The sequence below is a fragment of the Grus americana genome, chromosome 4 (assembly GCF_028858705.1).
Source record: "Grus americana isolate bGruAme1 chromosome 4, bGruAme1.mat, whole genome shotgun sequence".
NCBI lineage: Eukaryota > Metazoa > Chordata > Aves > Gruiformes > Gruidae > Grus > Grus americana.
In genome coordinates this window covers 62060834-62081425 of record NC_072855.1, presented here as the reverse complement: position 1 = coordinate 62081425, position 20592 = coordinate 62060834, and the positions used below count along the sequence as shown (strand labels likewise).

The following is a 20592-nucleotide window of genomic DNA, read 5'->3' as shown; positions in this document are numbered from 1 at the left end:
TGATATAATGGTTATAAAAGCATCATCTGAACTCACTTCAGGTAGCTGAAGACATCACATGGGTTACAAGTACTTTATTTCCTGCTTATTACACCTCACAGGTAATAAAGCAGATTTTGATTGATGAACAATCAATTACTTCTCCAAGCTCAGCTGTTTGTGTAGTCCTTGTTGTTTTATGGGAACTTAGCATTCCAGTTCATTATGTAGTGTACACTTTGGCAGATAAAAAAAAAATGTAGATGAAATGCACACATCAAGTATACAAATCACATTAGCCTGATGAAATTTTAAAGGCTGATCAGTAAAAAAAATTTCCATTAGCTCTAATTGCAGCTCAAAATATGGAAGACAAGAGTTCATACTTCAGAGAGTACACTTCAAGTCCAAGGACACCTCAACCACATGAGTCTTTTATAAATTATCTGCATTGTTAGCAATAGTCTTACCTTATAGAAATTTTGTGGAAGTAGTTTATAAAACTGGTTGTGATTCTTTGGGCTCTACAGCAATAACTGATCAGTCTTTTCAGTCCTCTGCTGGCCCAGATCTGCCAACCATCTGCAGGTGCAATCCTCAGCTCCGTTCCTCAACTGCAATCTTGAGGGGCTCTGTAGTTAGATTGGAGGCTAACCCAGCCCTGCTCACTCCTGGTGCCTCTCCCTTTCTGGGAATCCAATGAACTGGAAAAAAAATTATAAATCCATCCTCAGTAGTCCTATAATTCCTTGTCCCTGACTCCTCTCAGACCTCCTTCCTAACTTATTACATCTAGGCAATAACAAGTCGCGAAGAGAGAGAGAGAGAGGATGCCTAAATACACTCCTGAAGGAGTCCAGAAGAACCTCAGATGTATTTTAAAACAAGTAGATCAGTGCCATTACTTTCAGTGTAAGCTACAAATTTCATATCAGAAGGGGAAAAGCAATTCACGTGAGTTGGGTTAGCTTAGGACATTTCTGGAACCACAGAATAGACAAAACTTCAGTTGAAATCAGTAGATAGCAACTTTGTTTACACTGGCACTCCATTATGGTCAAGTAATAACAAAATTTATGTAACAGACATTTAAAAAACTTTAAGGCTTCACCACACGGAGGGTAGGGGAGTACAAGAGTGAAAGGAACTCCAGTACAAAAGGGATTTAGTCCCAGCAACTCAGAGAGATGATGACCTGGTGCCAAAATGGCACTCAAATTGTGGAAGTCCAAAGTACTCACAGCCATGGATCTATGTTAGCAGTAAACCGCATGCATAAAAATAATGAAACAGAAGATGCTGTAGTTAACAGAAGTTAAGAACTGTTTTTTTAAAGAGGGGGTTGTAAGGAGGAGGTGGTAGGGTGTGTGTGTTTGCAGAGCCCAGAGGAGGCAGTTCAATCTTATCCTCTGCATGCAGTGTAAACACCATTTTGCACTCTATCAGGTGTTATCACTTAAGCTAGACGAAAATAATTCACTTTGAGGTTTTTTTTCCATGTTCTGAAAGAACCCATTATGCATGTCTTAGTTTTGACACAACCTTTTTACCCTAGTGCAATGAAATGAAAAATACATGTCCAGGGCTTCCCAATATTTAAATGATGATAAAGACTGTTAAAAATTCATCATCTCTCTTACTCACTTCACTATGATTGTCAACTGCTGTAAGTGAATAAATTAATTATTCCATTTCATTATTAATTTAATCTAGCCCTTTCTGTCTTCTTTTTGATCCCACCTGAGCTAGGATTTTGTTTTGCTGTGGGATACTTCAGTTTGAAGATGAGGATGAAGCCACAAGCGCATTAAAAACCCCACATATGGTAGGCTTGCTGATTCCCTTTTTGCTAGAACATGGTTTATATTAAAATACCACTGGGCATTACAGTCTCAAGTCAAATGAAAATACTTCAACAAACCAAGTGTTTTGCAAAGTAATATTATATTTCACATGCAAATCCCTTTCTTTTTCTTTTCTTGAGGATTGTTCTATAAATCTCAAAGAAAACTTTCTGCTTCTCCCAAAAGAGTTAAAACCTATCAAGATTCCCTTTAAGTTATTTATCCAGTACACTCCCATGTTAACAGCTTTCTCTGTCTGAAAGGTTCTGTGAGGTTTTAGGGGGTGATCTATAAATTTCCCAACAGCAGGAAATTAAAAAACTCTAATTTAAAAGCTGGGGAGAGCATGATTTTTGTTTCATCCATTTTCTATGTAATAAAACAGAAAATTATGACATAAAACAAAAGTTGGAAATCCTTCAAAAAGGTTCTAGAGAAATAAGCGGTGGATCTGGATTTAAATTTTAGAGCTGGTTCCTACCAATAAAAATATTCTCATCTGCAACCTTTGCATATCCATTGACTATGATGCCTTGTCATACCAGGGCTGCATAAGAAACATATATGTACAGATGACAGTGGAGCTTGAAAGGATAGCACCATGACTCAAATTGCACTTACCAGTAAAAACACCTACAAAATGATGCCTGCAGGCTTTTTGGCCCTGGGAAATCAGGCACTTTTTTTCTCCTATATTTGTACAGCAACTAACACAGAACAGTGCCTGCCCACAACAGGGCTTTCCCACCTGCTATGATAGGGCTCGCAATTAACAGAAGTTTCAACAGTTGTTCAGAGAAACATCTCTTTCACATAAGCATGCACTAAGTATGCACAAATTTAACAGAAAACAAGAAGTTATCAGTTTTTTGAGGAGGAGAGGGGTTGTTTTATAAGTTAGAGTGACATTTTTATAGTAATATGGGTCAAACAAATTACAGAGGAGACATGAAGTTTTCTAAGAATGACAATAGGCTTTATGTACCTCAAAGTTGTTGTTATCTTCAAGTTCACTATTGCCAGCTCAGAGCAGTTTCAGATGCAATTGAATCTGGTCTGGGCAAAGCAACTGCTAAAAAGCTGTTTCTGGCATGCCATGCTCCCTATCATATGCTACTCCTTCTTCCAGAAGTCCTTGTACCAGTGGTGACTCACAGCAAGGTATTCCCTCTTCATTCACCCCACCTTGCCCTTTTGGTATGAGAGGAAATTTATGTCAAGATGGAGACATGTCCTTTTCCCCATTCTGCCACCCCACCATACTTGGCTGGGCATGATGAGAAAGAGAAAGAAGCAGACAGTAAGTCCCAACATCCATGCTCCCCTCCCCCACTCCTGGAAATGGTAGTTTTTCTCTGACAGCACACTTTGCAGCCCTGCCACGTCCGCATCTCCAGGATTGCTCACCCTTTCTTGCTATGTTTGAAACCTCTGGTTTACATCCACACTGCTGCAATGCAGATATTATCAAAACAGTAGTCTGTGCCATGTGTACCATGTGTACATGGTAGTGAAAAAGACACAGGAGTAATGGAAAAACCTGCAATCATTTAAGGCCAGATGTATAGATTCTAATTTCCAAATGCAGGTGTGAACATTTGAAAACTTCGGTCTAAGAGCATACCACTGAAGCATGATATGTAAATAGTTCCATAGCAACAGTAAAGCAAGATCAACGCTATTTCCTTGCACTTAAATCTTAAGCTGCAAAAGATACTCTACAACCAGTTAAAGCTATAGGAATACAACACTGCACATTTATATGTACAGCACTACATAAGCAGTGAGAGGGAGAGCAGTAGAAAGAAACCATGAGATGGATGGTAGATGGACAGTAAATTGTTTTCCTTAGTTTTTACAAGCTTTCTAATTCAGTGTTGGTAGAAAGCAACATTAATTATTTTTCACTATTGAAACCAGTATAAAACGCCCAGATAAGATAATCAGTACTATTTACTAGGATACAAGTTCTAGGAACTTTAAAGCCTTTTTTTTTTTTTTTTCTAGTAACAACCCATTGTTCAACTGTTATTTTGTTTTCCATATATGTGGCAGCAATCTCTAAAATTACATTTACAGGTCCCTATTTTGAAAGGTTACCTGGAAGTTCAGATACTACCACGTTCATCCTATGAAAAAGCTCTTCCACGATCTCCCTTACCAGTGCTCTGAAGCTTTGTATCTTCCCACTATGTTCAAACTTTTCCTACAACAAATTTATTATAGAGTACAAAATTACATACATAAGATTGTCCTATAGAATCTGTTCTTCTCCTTTGATCGTGATAGTGCATTATTTGTAGGGATAAGAAATGTCATGGTGATTTTTCTGAATGACTGTGTGGAACTGGAACTAAATAAAACCATGCATTTAGTGGAATTAATATCTTGCTTTGTTCACACTCTGAGTTTTTACCCTGAATATTTCAATTTAGTTTTAAGCACTCCATATTACACATTACAAAAGTTATAGATGGGAAAGACCTGGGTAGTATTGATTTCAACTGACATAAACTTTTAAATTCTTTCCAGGCACAAAGAAAAAGCAAGCATTTAAGTTCATGGAAAACATACCCATAACTTTCTTATTAAGTGCAGTTGTAGAACCAAGTAACATTTCTAAACAACACTTTATATCATTCAGGAAAACAAGAGGAAACATTGATCTCAAAACACAGTTTGTTGCCACATGGTCCCTTTGAGGCTGTTGTCTTCTTTCCTCCTCTTGAGCCTTGCTTCCACTCAATTGCTCATATGAACTTAGGAAAAGAAGCCAAAAGTAGGAGATCCTACTATGTTATGATGGGCCAAACATTTATTATTACTATGCAATGCTTTAGAAGTGCAAAAGCTCAGGGAAAGCCCTCGTACTCTCAACTCAGTAAGCATGCTGATTTCTGTCCACCTCTGCAGAGGACAGTTCACAAAAAGCAACATTTCCCTAGACCATCTGTTTAATGCAAAAAGGCTTTCACATGGGGCACTAAACATCCACAGATGACAAACTGTAAAAATACAATGTGTATCAATGTTCATTGCAAAAGAGTAATAGGCATCATTAGCTTTCGCTCTACATATTCCCCAATATACTGTCAGGTGTGAGCCCTTATCAACCTAACTGGATTGACAATTAGAGCTATGAAGAACAAGGCAAACAAAATAAACTTTTTAGTCCAGTATACCTAGATTTGTCTAACAGGTGTAGAAATCAGCTGACACAAAATCTGATCTTTTGCTTTGCAAAAATTTTATGCACATATCTTTATTAAATTATTGTCATTTTTAACAATACAGTGGAACTTCTAAAACTGCTTGTTCTTCAATTTCCAGTAATGACAACCATGATTTTTTTAGGTTTGTCAGCAACAGCTAAGCATTTAAATCTATATGTGCACACAAATTCAAGTCTTTCATTTTAAATATATGCATTTATTAGAAACTTTAACTCACCTCTACTCTTTGAAATGATGAGCTAAATGTCTTCAGTTCACTTCAACTAAAAAAAAATTGTCAAAACCACCAGAGGTCTAATTCAAAAGCATCAGATACAATCTCTTCTCAGACTTCAACAAGATACTGTCATCATCTTTCAAAAGTGAAAAGGATTAAATCAAGAGAGAACACATGCCAAGGATCAGACATGATTAGTTTTAAAAATTCTGTATTGTTCTTATACGTAATAAAATTCTGGCATACCCCAAGTTCCCTAGAAATTTAATTAGAGAAGGGCCAATCATGCCTCTAGTGAAGCTTGCAACAGACTGTTCTACACACTACATGAGAGAATGAAATATAGGCTTAATGAAATATTCCTCATAGTGGGAATAAAAGAGTGTCTATTAGCAATCATGTCAACATGATTTCATGCATTTGACCCTTGACGTAACAGTAAAAACTGTTGGAACATTTCACACAGAACGCTGAAACTAAACCAACTAATTAGTGAAGTTAATATGTAGGCTCCAGGTGAAAAAAATTCACAACTTCAGACAAGGTCTTTTCTTCTATAGTCCTTTTTCCCATGTTATAGTAAGGATACTGCAGATTACCTGGTTCAGTGCCATAAACAAGTTAAAATATCAGAAGATATCTTCAAAAAATATCATCTAATGTGGAAAAAATATAGCTTTATATTTTAATATCTAAGCATGTTCCATAACAGACCAATTTGAGAAAATTTTATTGCCTAGACAACTGATCAGAAGATACTGAAAATACTTCATATCATGCTATAGATATTAAATAGCAAAAGTCAAAGGTAGTTATCTTGTGTTAGGCCAGCTGATACAGCAGCCAAAACCACAAAATTTTGCAATTAGTGTTCTGTCATAAATTCATACAAAAAGCAGAACAATCCAGCCTAAGTATAGGTTAAGGTTTATAGGTCTTAGTGTAATCTAATTACATAAATCAATTGGACCACTAGAGAGAGAGTGGTAGTTAACCTCTGTCAATATGGAGGAGAAGGAGCTGTTAGCACCTGTGTGAAAGAAGGGAGCATAAAAATTACTAATGACAATATATCTCTGTCCAGTTCACAGTTTTAAGTATCTTAGTTATGAATTCATATTCTGAGATTGGCTTTTCAAAGTATTTTCTATGACATCTCCCCACAAGTTTTTCCTGACTTATCCTTAGAATATCAGAGACAGAGAGCTGATAGCACTGCTATTTTAAACCGGTAGTTCTATAGTAAGAAACGTAATACCTTTAGTACAGACAGATTAATGAAAGACCAAAAACCCTGATGAGGAAAAGAATGTATACAAGAGATAAAGTGCAAAATCTTTTGGTTAGCCAAAAAGAGGAACAAGTCTAAACGATAAGAACACCTTGTCAGCTCACAAAATATAAAGGTCCTTAAATGAAAAGATCCTATGAACTTCTTCACAGAAGGGCAGAAAATCAGAAGTATTGCTATAGTAGAATATTTGCAGCTATTTAATAACATTTCATCAGTTATGCCTGCTTGAAGACAAATCAAGTGACTCAATGAAATCACTTTATCTTATTGCATGACTGAAAGACAGAAACAGATAGAAGAGCATAGCTAAACTCAGCACAGGACATTTTCCAATAACAGAAAAATTCTCCAGACCAAGTTTTAAAAAAGCCATAGATGGCATGCTATTTTACAATAAAGACAAACACAGGTCCAGCCAGTCAGATTAGAAAATTCTTTCAGCAGAAGCAGAAGACACTCTCCAGTTAGCCACATCACCTAGGCCTAGAGGCAAAGCACTTTTTGCAAGAGAAAGCAGAGCTCAATAATATGCTCAATACATTTCTACATATCAGAATACAGAAGACCAGACGTCACTTTTTGTCTGAGTCATCTTCCCCTCTTTTCCTATCTTTTCTTGATTGTTAAATAGTGAGATCTTGCCATTAGTGTTCTTTTTAAGTATTTTTAAGACCCATCTTCAAATTGCTACAAGATCTGGTGTCTTGGTTCTGGCAAGGAGCCAGGACAGGTGACCCAAGCTGGCCGGGGGCTATTCCATACCATGTGACGTCACACTCACCATAAAAGGGGGGCTAGTCAGGCAGGGGAGGGGGCAGTTTTGGCACAGTTCCAGGATGGGGCTGGAGCATACGGTTGGTCTGTCCTTGGATCGGTAAATTGTTCTCTGTTATCACCCATTGTGAATATCTGTTATCAGTACTGTTGTTGACTATTTTCCCCTTGTTCTTCCATTCTCCTCCCCATCCCGCCAGGGGAGGGGTGAGCCAGCAGCGCGTGGTGCTCAGCTGCTGGCTGGGCCTAAACCACGTCAGTCCTTTTTGACACCCAACGTGGGGCTCAAGGGGTTGTGATAATGACAAGTCTGACCCAAGTGTGTTTAAACAAAATTGTTATAAGCACTTATAATGTTATTGAAACAGTCGCTGGTGATAATGATGTTCTGTTTGGTCCCATGGCTCTGGTTTGTAAACCCATCTTTACTCTATGTAATCCATGCAGCGCTGTTTATCACCTCTGGGAGAGGGGTTCCTGTTCTCATATTGTTGTACTGTGTGAGAATGACTTATGATAAGATATCATCAACAGGCATCAGTCTGAGCTGGTACTTGTACGTAGCATTTTGGTCATGCTCGTACCTCGGTCAATATCTTTCAGAATTGATTAATAATTGCACCCAATCTATGGGGAAGATGGGGGGGATACCTTCTCTCACTATTTCACCTCCCCTTTTCCCTTTTGGTTGGTCACAACAATTTTTGAGAATTTTGAATACCCTTGGAATGTTCAGGCCAGTATATTCCTATTGCTAGGTCTCCTGCATGTTTTCCAAGTCCTGTTCAGGGTTAGCAAAAATTGTTTCAAGAATACCACCCAGGGATCTTCCCCAAGGCTGAGTGGTCAGGGCTGGCAGGGCATGTGGGAGAGTATGGGCGGGTATCTGGAGACCTTTTCACCCCCAATGGTTTGGAGCTTCACTCCCGAACAACTGCAAGACCCTGAAAAAATGGTGGAACATTTGAAAGGAAAATGCTGTGGGGATTCTAAGGAGACACAACTTAATGCGCTGTGCTGGGCCCTGGCCACAATCTATCCAACACTGCTTGACAGTAGACAGCACCATCCAGAGAGAGAGAGCGGACCCACAGGCACTGCAGCTACCCAAACCCCTGCAACAGGCACTGTAGCTGAGCCAAAAGATCAACCCATACCAGTATCAGTCGCCCCTATACACAAAAAGAAATACACAAAGAAATTGGTTCGCTTAGTGAGAGATGATGATGAACAGGGACCATCACGAGAACAGGAAGAAGAGCCAGAACCAGAAGTGATCACCCGATCCCTGTCCCTGAGTGAGCTGCGAGATATGTGGAAAGATTTCAGGCGCCTTCCAGGGGAGCACATTATTACCTGGCTGCTCCGCTGCTGGGATAACGGGGCCAGTAGCCTGGAACTGGAGGGCAGGGAGGCCAAGCAGCTGGGATCCTTGTCGAGGGAAGGGGGCATTGACAAGGCAATTGGGAAGAAGGCACAGGCCCTCAGCCTCTGGAGGCGACTCCTGTCAAGTGTGAGGGAAAGGTATCCTTTCAGTGAAGATGTCGTATGTCGGCCAGGCAAGTGGACCACCATGGAGAGAGCTATCCAATATCTGAGGGAATTAGCTGTGCGGGAAATGGTTTATTATGATCCGGACAATGCACAGTTGCCCACAGACCCTGATGAAGTCCAGTGTACCCGACCCATGTGGCAAAAATTTGTGTGAAATGCACCATCATCGTATGCCAACTCACTGGCAGTCATCGACTGGAAAAGTAAATGTGGATGGACCCACAGTGGATGAAGTGGCTGGCCGACTCCGGCAATATGAAGAGAGCCTTTCTTCCTCCCTCATCTCGGCTGTGGAGAAACTGTCCCAGGACGTCCAGCAACTCAAAGAGGATGTATCTTACTCCCCACCTGCACAGACCCGTATTTCAGCTGTTAGGAGTAAGCATTTTTCTGCTCCGGAGAGGGGATATGGAGCATACACACCACGAGGTAGCCTGTGGTTTTACCTGTGTGACCACGGAGAAGACATGAGGAAATGGGATGGGAAGCCTACCTCAACCCTGCGGGCACGCGTACATGAGCTACAAGGCAAGACAGCTGTACAGAGGGACTCTTCCAGAAAGAATGCTGCTCCAGTTTCCACCGGGCAGCCCCCCAGATCAAGTGGAAGGCCTGATTGCACTTATGATCCTCTTGAAGGGACTTCTAAGTCCTTTCTGCAAGAAGTGAGTAGTGAATATGATGAGCAGGATTAGAGGGGCCCTGCCTCCAGCCAGGTGGAGGAAAGGGACAGTAGGGTGTATTGGACTGTGTGGATCTGATGGCCTGGCACATCAGACCCACAGGAGTACAAGGCCCTAGTGGACACCGGTGCACAGTGTACCCTAATGCCATCAAGCTATGAAGGGGTGGAACCAGTATCTGTTTCTGGTGTGACAGGGGGATCCCAACAGTTGACTCTGTTGGAGGCTGAAGGAAGTCTAACTGGGAATGAGTGGCCAAAAATAGTTTGCCCAGTCTCTCAGAGGACCCTTCCGTTGTGGAGTTGCTAAGGGTTGAAGAGAGAGCAACAGGTGCCGATTGCTACCACAACTGTGCACCGGCGGCAATACCGCACCAACAGAGAATCCCTGGTTCCAATCCACAAGCTGATTCATCAACTAGAGGGTCAGGGAGTGATCAGCAGAACCCACTCACCCTTTAACAGTCCCAGATGGCCAGTGCGGATCTCCAATGGAGAGTGGAGGCTGACGGTAGACTATCGCGGCCTGAATGAAGTCACACCACCAATGAGTGCTGCTGTGCCAGACATGCTGGAACTCCAGTATGAACTGGAGTCAAAGGCAGCCAAATGGTATGCCACAATTGATATAGCTAATGCATTTTTCTTGATCCCTTTGGCAGCAGAGTGCAGGCCACAGTTTGCCTTCACTTGGAGGGGCGTCCAGTACACCTGGAATCGACTGCCCCAGGGGTGGAAACACAGCCCCACCCTTTGCCATGGACTGATCCAGACTGCACTGGAACAGGGTGAAGCCCCAGAGCACCTGCAATACATTGATGGCATCATTGTATGGGGCAACTCAGCAGAGGAAGGTTCTGAGAAAGGGAAGAAAATAATCCAAATCCTGCTGCAGGCTGGCTTTGCCATAAAACGAAGTAAGGTGAAGGGGCCTGCGCAGGAAATCCAGTTTTTAGGAATAAGGTGGCATGATGGATGGCATCAGATCCCAATGGATGTTATCAACCAAATAGCAGCCATGTCTCCACCAACCAACAAAAAGGAGACACAGGCTTTCTTAGGTGTTGTGGGTTTCTGGAGAATGCACGTTCTGCATTACAGTCTGATAGTAAGCACCAGGGGAGACTTGAGGTCTACGGTAAAGGAGATATTGGCAGCCTATGAAGGGGTTCGAGCTGCTTCAGAGGTGATTGGCACTGAAGCACAGCTCCTCTTGGCACCCCGACTGCCAGTGCTGGGCTGGATGTTCAAAGAGAGGGCTCCTTCCACACATCATGCAACCGATGCTACATGGAGTAAGTGGGTTGCACTGATTACACAGCGGGCTCAAATAGGAAGCCCCAGTCATCCAGGAATTCTGGAAGTGATCACAGACTGGCCAGAAGGGAAAGATTTCGTATTGTTGCCAGAGGAGGAGGTGACACGTGCTGAAGAAGCCCCACCGTATAATAAACTAACAGAAGATGAGAAACCATATGCCCTCTTCACTGATGGGTCCTGTCGCATCGTGGGAAAGCATCGAAGGTGGAAGGCCGCTGTATGGAGTCCTACACGGCGAATTGCAGAAGCTGCTGAAGGAGAAGGTGAATCGAGCCAGTTTGCAGAGGTGAAAGCCATCCAGCTGGCTTTAGACATTGCTGAAAGAGAAAAGTGGCCAACCCTGTCCCTCTATACCGATTCATGGATGGTGGCCAATGCCCTGTGGGGGTGGTTACAGCAGTGGAAGCAGAGCAACTGGCAATGCAGAGGCAAACCCATCTGGGCTGCCCCATTGTGGCAAGATATTGCTGCCCGGCTAGAGAAGCTAGTTGTAAAGGTATGTCATGTAGATGCCCACGTACCCAGGAGTCGGGCCACTGAGGAACATCAGAACAACCAGCAGGTGGATCAGGCTGCCGAGACTGAAGTGGCTGAGGTGGATTTGGACTGGCAGCGTAAGGGTGAATTATTTATAGCTCGGTGGGCCCATGACACCTCAGGCCACCAAGGAAGAGATGCAACATAGAGATGGGCCTGTGATCGAGGGGTGGGCTTGAGCATGGATGCCATCTCACAGGTCATCCATCAATGTGAAACATGCGCTGTAATCAAGCAAGCCAAGCGGGTAAAGCCTCTGTGGTATGGAGGACGATGGCTGAAATATAAATATGGGGAAGCATGGCAAATCGACTACATCACGCTCCCACAAACCCGCCAAGGCAAGCGTTATGTTCTTACAATGGTGGAAGCAACCACTGGATGGCTGGAAACATATCCTGTGCCCCATGCCACTGCCCAGAACACTATTCTGGGTCTTGAAAAGCAAGTCCTGTGGCGACATGGCACCCCAGGGAGAATTGAGTCAGACAACGGGACTCATTTTCGGAACAACCTCATAGACACCTGGGCCAAAGAGCATGGCATTGAGTGGGTGTATCACATCTCCTACCATGCACCAGCCTCTGGGAAAATCGAAAGGTACAATGGACTGCTAAAGACTACCCTGAGAGCAATGGGTGGTGGGACCCTCAAACACTGGGACACACATTTAGCAAAGGCCACCTGGTTAGTTAACACTAGGGGATCTGCCAATTGAGCTGGCCCTGCCCAATCAAAATTTCCACACCCAGTAGAAGGAGATAAAGTTTGTGTAGTGTGCATGAAAAATATGTTGGGGAAAACAGTCTGGGTTATCCCTGCTTCAGGCAAAGGCAAGGCCATCTGCGGGACTGCTTTTGCTCAGGGACCGGGGTGCACTTGGTGGGTGATGAGAAAGGATGGGGAAGTCTGGTGTGTAGCCCAAGGGGATTTGATTTTGGGTGAAAATAGCCAATAAAATTAAATTGTATGATGTTAATAGCTATATATTTTATCAATGGTAGGACCATAAGAATCACCCAAAACTAATGAAGGATGGACTTTGGAACTAGAACTGACTTCACCTGGTGCCCCAGGCACTTCATCGAAAAATCACATCTTTGACGTCCAGACTGCGAGCATGGACCATACCAGACACATCGTCCATGGAAAAAAATCTGCGGATGAAGCGTGCAACAATCCAGCAGCACACACTGTTGTTCCTGCCCTGAGATACTGTAATGGCAGATGGAACCCAAAGCCATGGACCAAATGAACTCAATGGACACTTTAGAGCGATGGCCCATGGAGTAAGAGAATGGTGTCTGTGAAATAATCTGGGCATGACGTAGATGGTATGGAATAAGGGGTGGATAATGATCTGGTTCTGGCAAGGATAGAGTTAATTTCACAAGGAGCCAGGACAGGTGAGCCAAGCTGGCCAGGGGGGCTATTCCATACCATGTGACATCATGCTCACCATAAAAAGGGGCCTACTTGGGCAGAGGGGGGGTGGCGCGGTTTTCGGTGCTGTTCCGGGACGGGCTGAGTGTCCTATTGGTGGTCGGTTGTTGGCTCCGTAAATTGTTCTGTGTTATCACCCATTGTGAATATCTGTTATCAGTACTGTTGTTGATTGTTTTCCCTCTCCCTTGCTGTCCCAGTAAACTGCCCTTATCCCAACCCTCCAGGCTTTGCTGTTGTTTTCCCGTTCTCCTCCCCAGCCCGCTGGGGGAGGGGTGAGTGAGCGGCCGCATGGCACTCAGCTGCAGTGTGGGTCTAAACCACGTGATCTGGAAATAATACACAGCTCCATATTGACAGTGCTAACATCCTAATTGAACTCATGATCTATGTTAGGAATCCAGCAAAAGCAAGGAGGTACAGATAATTAGAAAAATATACTTTTTTCTTACACATATTATTTAGCCCAGTAATGAGTCATTTATGATAATTATTCTCAGATGTAGCACACCTAAATAAAGGCCTGCTGAACTACTTGTGTGTGTTTTACTAACAAGTTACTAGTTGCATAAAGCTTACTTTGAAATAAATTACACTTTTAAATCATTTAATTAATCTTGACATTATTTCTAGAGAAATGAAATCAAAAGATGAATCTGTCTCTTTACAGCACAGGTTTTAGCAAGAAAACAACCTAAAGATTTTCTAGGGAAATTACTTAAGAGTTTATGACCAAGAGAATGAATAACATCTTGCTAGTGAAAGAAAGCAGCCTTGTAATTTAGTATAATCATACCACTGTCTTAACAGCGTTTGCCAGCACAGCATTAGAAATATTCTCTCTGATTAAAAAAAAAAAAAATCCAGAAAACTAGTAATCTGTAGAAGACATCATCTCATTTATTCTTCTGATTTAATGCAAGATACTTGCACTCATAGAAATAGCACAATGTGGGCAAACATCACCTTGTCATAACACTGAATCTAAACTAAATTCTTTGTGCATTTCTATAGTACATCTTTGCCTTATTTGAATGAAAAGTCAATTCTATAAAATAAATAATTACTTCCAATAATTAAGTGTCATGTATTGATCATTATATAGTCAGTGCTTTGACAATAAATAAATTCAGATTCTGAGGAAAAGTGGCTTTTAAATCATGGGTAACTGAAGAGTTTCTCCTCAACTAGAGCAAGAGAGGCTCAGGGGGGAAAACAGAAGCATTTCAGTATAATAGAAATTTTGAAACACTTCATCTTCACAAAACATCAAGATCAGCTTAACTAAGATTTTCTTTCTGAATTGTATAAATATTTTCTTTTGCATACTGTAGTGCAAATTCTAAAAGATACAAATACAACATCAGAAAACTGCAACAAAAGAAGAAAATAAAAGCAAAAATGCATTAATGCAAGTTCATATTGAATGCATTTTAACTAGGAATAAAAATATGAAACTGAGGCACAGTGAAACATTTCAATATCTAAAAGTTTTACCACAAAATTTTCAACCAACTTTAGTTGCTATAATTTTCAGCAACAATTCTGAAGAATTTTCTGCCAGAGTTGAATGATAATCATAGTTTTTTACTTTGCAGCTATATTAATAACAAAAACTCAAACAGAAGTAGAAGAAACTACTTCAGCTGTCAAAGCAGCTATACAAGTTTGTGTTGGCAAAACAGTGGGAATGAGGCAGCCAGGATGTCTGACATCACAGGACCAGGCCAGAAGATACACTTGACCCTTTCTGATAGCACTGCCAGCTCATGATTGGATATTTTTAAAATAAAGTTTGTGATACCAAATATTTTAAAAGAGTTCTTGTTACTTCAGTTATGGGAATGTGAGCAACACCAACCATCATTTAAAAACAGAGGGAGGTTTCTAGTTTCACACTGGCAGTGATTCAAAGTTCTCCGATATCAGCAGTCAAACAAAGGTGATTAATTTTAAAATTAATCTTGACAGGAGAGTTCATGTTTTCTGAGCAGTTTGGTTTTCATTGCCACTAGAAATGTACACAAATTCAGGTCTGGCCACTTTCTTCTTGAATAACAAAAGCTAACTTGAACTTTGTGAGCTGAAATGTTAGGTCAGTTCATAATCTCTCACCCTCTAAGGCTTCTGAAATCTTAATTCAACAATGAATCAAAGGAACTGTATGCAGTGTGGTGGCTGAAACCTGATGTTCTAGGTACTTTGATACATCTTCAAAAGATTAAAAAAAAAAGGGGGGGGGGAGAGGGCAGAAATGGGGAACCCACCAAACCAACCTCTACAACATCCATACAATCCAGGGAAATCCTGAGGGTCCAGGACTGCAGCATCATTCTGCTCCCACCTCTCCAGTTATTTTCAGCAGGAGATGCCAAAACATTTGTTGAAACTGCTACCACACATTTGGCCACAAATATCTTTATTTTCATCTACACATCACCTCTCCTTCAGATGTTCATAACCGTATGGCTTCTTCAAACCCCATGTTAACTAGGAAGAGTTATCTGAATTAGGAAACACAAACAATCCCATGTGCATTGGGATTCCAATCAAACAACTCATTATGCCTTGATTTCTGGAATAGAAGTGTTGAAACTTCAAAATGAGCTTTCTTAACCTACATGGTAATTTTAAAATTTTGAAACAATGCTTGGAAGAAAATATCTTTTAGATATTTTAGTCAGCATTTAGTCAGTAATTTGGAAACTGAAAGGTAAAAGCACCAAAAATCATCCTTGGGACAAGCACAAACATTTGGCTTTGTCGTCTTCTTAATGTGAGATAAATGAATCAAAGAATATCAGTTATAGAGATACAGGGGCAGTTTGGAAGACCTGAATCTTTCTAGTTTTAAATGGCTTAAACAAATACAGGTCAAGATAGTTATGTATGCTTACATAACATCTGAATGCTCTGTCTGTAGAGACGGCAGGGCAGAGTTGTTACTGAAAGAAGGATTCAACTTCATGCCTGTGCTTCTTGAGAAAGTATGCGTCATTAGCATACAAAGTTTGCTGAAAACTGCTTGTTAATACAAGAATCAACCCCGGGGCATATTATTTAGAGTGAAAGTATACAACTAAGTGTAGATGCCAAACAAACTCTTAAACATGACGTTAAAAAACCTCTTGAAAACAAGAACACAAACAGAATGAAACTCAATTTTCTTCATAGCAGCAATGATTCTATGAAGGTGGAACAGAAGTTCAGATTTACAAATAAGGAACATGTCTCAGGTCAGATGGAGAAGCTAATTTAACAGCTCACAAAGCAGCATGGTCTAGGGAGTGACTTTTGCAGATGCATTTGTTTTACATTAAGAGGGAGCAAACATTCAGTTTATCAGTTTTCCAGAGAACGAAAAATAGTGATATAGACTTGCAGCAAGAATCACAGAATCACAGAATGGTAGGGGTTGGAAGGGACCTCTGAAGGTCATCTAGTTCAACCCCACTGCTAAAGTAGGTTCACCTAGAGCAGGTTGCACAGGATCGCATCCAGGTGGGTTTTGAATATCTCCAGAGAAGGAGACTCCATGACCTCTTTGGGCAGCCTGTTCCACTGCTCTGTCACCCTCAGAGTGAAGAAATTTTCCCTCATATTGAGATGGAGCTTACTGTGTTCCAGTTTGTGCCCATTCACCCTTGTCCTGTCACTGGGCATCATTGAAAAGAGTCTGGTCCCATCCTCTTGATATCCACCCTTTAGATATTTCTAAGTACTGAAGAAATCCCCTCTCAGTCTTCTCTTCTCCAGGCTAAACAGACCCAGCTCTCTCAGCCTTTCCTCATAGGAGAAATGCTTCAGTCCCCCAATCATCTTTGTAGCCCTTCACTGGACTCTCTTGAGTCTCCCTGCCTTTCTTGAACTGGGGAGCCCAGAACTGGACACAATATTCCAGATGTGGCCCCACCAAGGCAGAGTAGAGGGGGAGGTTAACATCCCTCAACCTCCTGGTCACACTCTTTTTAATGCACCCCAGGATACCATTGGCCTTCTTGGCCACAAGGGCACATCGCTGGCTCATGGATAACTTCTTGTCCACCAGGACTCCCAGGTCCTTCTCTGCAGCACTGCTTCCCAGCAGGTCAACCCCTAACCTGTAGTGGTGCCTGGGGTTATTCCTCCCTAGGTGCAGGACTTGTTCTTGTTGAATTTCATTAGGTTCCTTTCCACCCAACTCTCTAGCCTGTCAAGATCTTGCTGAATAGCAGTGCAGCCTTCTGGCATGTCGAGCACTCCTCCCAGTTTAGTATCATCAGCAAACTTGCTGAGGGTGCACTCTATACAGAATACAGGGAAGAGTGAGGGGAAACAAAGTTTTTACTTCAGAAGTGCCAGGCCCCAACCTTTGAGCCTACCCCTAGTTTTTTTTTAAAAAAGAAACACATTAATGAGGTAGTATTAATTTACAGCTATGTCTTGTTATGATGGTTTAGCAACTCAGTGCCAGGAAAAAATTTATTGTAAAATCAGAGCAACAATTCCCATCATAATTTGAAGTTTCACATTTCTGTTTCAGATCTAAAAAAGCTCAAAAGCTTGTCTTCTTTCCCTCCAATTATATCAGATACTGCTCTTCCAACAGAGTTTCACCTTGCTTATATTCCCGGATCACCACAATTGCAACAGCCTTACTATCATGAACTTGATTTTTTTCTGAACCATCCAGATTATATGAAAAATAAGCATAGATTCTTTCAGAAAATACTTAGCAATTATGAAGTAATAAACTGCAAATGATAGTGTATATGAATAGTACCACTCCACTTCTAAAAGCAGTTTCCTTGCTCTGTCTCCTTGCATGCCAACTGCTGGCATTAAAACTCTAGAACATTAAACATGCTCCAGAGTCAGCAGTTATGACAGATTTGACACTTAAGTCAAGGAACCTGACTGTGAACTTCAGACCAGTTTTCCAAACATCTTGCTATGCTAAGATTGTGCAAGAATGGTACCAACAAGTACACAAAAGTTCTAATGGTTTGACGTGGTTTAGCCCCAGCCGGCAGCTGAGCGCTACGCGGCCTCTCGCTCACCCCTCCCCCGGCGGGATGGGGAGGAGAACGGAAAAACAACGGCAAAGCCTCGAGGGCTGGGATAAGGGCAGTTTACTGGGACAGCAAGGGAGAGGGAAACAATCAACAACAGTACTGATAACAGATATTCACAATGGGTGATAACAGAGAACAATTTACCGAGCCAAGGACCGACTGACCAGACACTCAGCCCACCCCGGAACGGCGCCAAAAACCGCGCCGCCCCCTCTGCCCGACTAGCCCCCCTTTTATGGTGAGCATGATGTCACATGGTATGGAATAGCCCCCGCCAGCTTGGCTCACCTGTCCTGGCTCCTTGTGAAATTAACTCTATCCTGGCCAAAACCAAGACATGGTTATAAAGTGGTTTGGGCTTATACTTCATAGACCATTGGATAGACACACAGAGGAATTACTATATATTTGTGAAGCCTCACTAAACACTCTTGGTTTTCACAGCAGCCATAAAGAGTGGTAGACATTGGACAGGAGTTAAAAAGTACATAGAGCTTTCCTTACATTAAGCAAGATCACCTTATTCCTCTTAATAAGAAGATCTGAGTTTGTAGTGCAGTTATAACCTGGTTTGAGATACTTGCAAATTAAGTAACAAATGTTTAAGAATTACATGTTTTTATGTGACACTACCAAGGCCTGATTGCATTAATTTTTAAGGTATTTGCAAGGAAGTTTATACTTAGCCACACTAGTGATGGAAACATGTTACCCTGCAGAATACAGTACACCTAGCACACAAGTACATAATGAATACATACAGTTCACGTATATCTACGAACATTACATAAATTAAGGATTAAGAGAAACTGTATTCCCAAGGTGACACCATCAGCATCTTCTCACCATTTTTTGTCTCTCTACTTCATTATAAATCTAAAACTTTTTACTGCTGGAAATTCACTTCATATTTAATAGTCTTAAACTATGGCACAGATTATAAAAGCAGTTATGAGATTGTCTACTAAAACAACTTTATTTATGAGGACTTGATGAAACATGCTACTCTTAACAACAAATACTTTGAAAGCAGTATGTCCAGAGTGCCCAATATACCTGTGAAGATCACATCCTGCTATCAAGGTTCACTGGCTTACATATCTTCAAAACTCTGCAGTTAAGTCCGACTGAAAAATATAACAGAAATTCAGAAATTATGTTTAAGCATCTGCAGGTAGAGCATCAGAGAGAGAGAGAGAATGAATTCTCATTCTTGATATGAATTCTCCATAGAAAAAATTATTCTGCTTCAAAACAAAACCTGAATACTTTTTACTGAATAGAAAGTCAGTTTTGTGTATAAAACAGAACCTTAACTTGTCAAATTTAACTTGTTTTGGAAACCAAATTATTTTTTCAACTTTAATGTTTAATATTTTCATTTAAAAAAATGTAAAAGCCAAAAATACATCAAAACAGACAAAACAAACCAGATACAAGTTATAATTTAAAAAATGCAATATTTTACCCTTTGAAAAGCAGCCACTTTTAGTATCCTTAATATATCTGCATACACATCCACCTAAAGGTAACAGAGAAATTAAATTAACATTTCACAGTGTCACACTCCCAGTTACTTGGGTCACCCAGGGCAGTGAAATTCCCTAGCACCAGGCTAGCTTCCTGCCTTAGTTTGCCCTCCTCTTTTGTGCTAGACACACCCAGCCAAAGAAGCTTTCAGTTTAACTCAAACAAAAGTCAACACACAACTTTCTAGTCTCGTTGAGTCATTTTTTTCCAAGAGAGCTTTTCTGACCAGCTCCAGTTTGGAAGTTAATTTATACTTGTGTTGAAAAAAACATGTGCTCCTAAGTGTCATGGGCACTTTTTGACATATTTTTCTCTTTACATGTCAGTCTCTAGTACTTAAATTGGAACAAACATCATTCCTTCCTCTGCCTTGTCAACTAAGATTTTAATTTCCTGAGTGCAGTGACTTACGTGCATTTGCAAGCATCCCTGCAGAGAGCTCTGAATTCATCTGGGGCCTCTGGATGCTGCTGGGGCTCCGTGGTGGGTGGTAGGCACACAAAAGCACAGCGCAGGATATAAAGCAGAAGTGATTCATGCTGAATTACAGCTCTTCAGACCTCCTCATTAAAAAATTCCACAGTGGCTCTGCTTACCATGCATAACATTCCTAAAGTACTTGCATAGCATTTGCCACCCAAAAATAATTAACTAAGAGTGAGGAAAGGTGCATACAGCAAGTCAGATTGGTTGTTCCCTCTATGTTCGGTTGTTAAAGGGATATGAAAATGGTGAAAACACCAAGACAGATCAGCAATTACTTCACTACACAAAAGCATAAGACATGAAAGAATGTTTATATTTCAGCGCTGACAGAGCAAATGAACACAGCTACCGCACAGCAACACTGCAAGCTCTGAAATTATTTACATGTGAAAGCATGTCTTAAACTCCCTCAGAGCTTTCCTGCCAACAAAATTGTACTGGCTTAACTACTGTAGCCCAGTCCACAGCGTACATGCGGTTACAGGAGCACAAAGGTGCTCGTACAAACTGACGAAAAGCCACACAAGGATAAGTGATCGTTACAGCAACATAAATGCACCCAGTGTAGCAAGACTGTGCTGCTTTAACAGAAAAAATCACAACCATAACTAGGAGCATTATATGTTCACACAGGCAACCTGCCTT

The 20592-nt window shown here is 41.3% G+C and overlaps 1 long non-coding RNA gene across 4 annotated transcripts in view; it reads right to left on the bottom strand.

The window, feature by feature from the left end:
• Positions 1-19550, bottom strand: part of LOC129205688 (uncharacterized) — a 47777-nt gene extending 28227 nt beyond the window's left edge. For all 4 annotated transcript variants that reach the window (XR_008576818.1, XR_008576819.1, XR_008576817.1 and 1 more), the window contains exons 1-3: positions 19400-19550; positions 18988-19058; positions 450-683 (exon numbers count right to left, since the gene is read on the bottom strand). This is a non-coding gene — a long non-coding RNA (uncharacterized LOC129205688). The remainder of the gene's footprint in view (positions 1-449; positions 684-18987; positions 19059-19399) is intronic.
• Positions 19551-20592: the final 1042 nt, after the last annotated feature.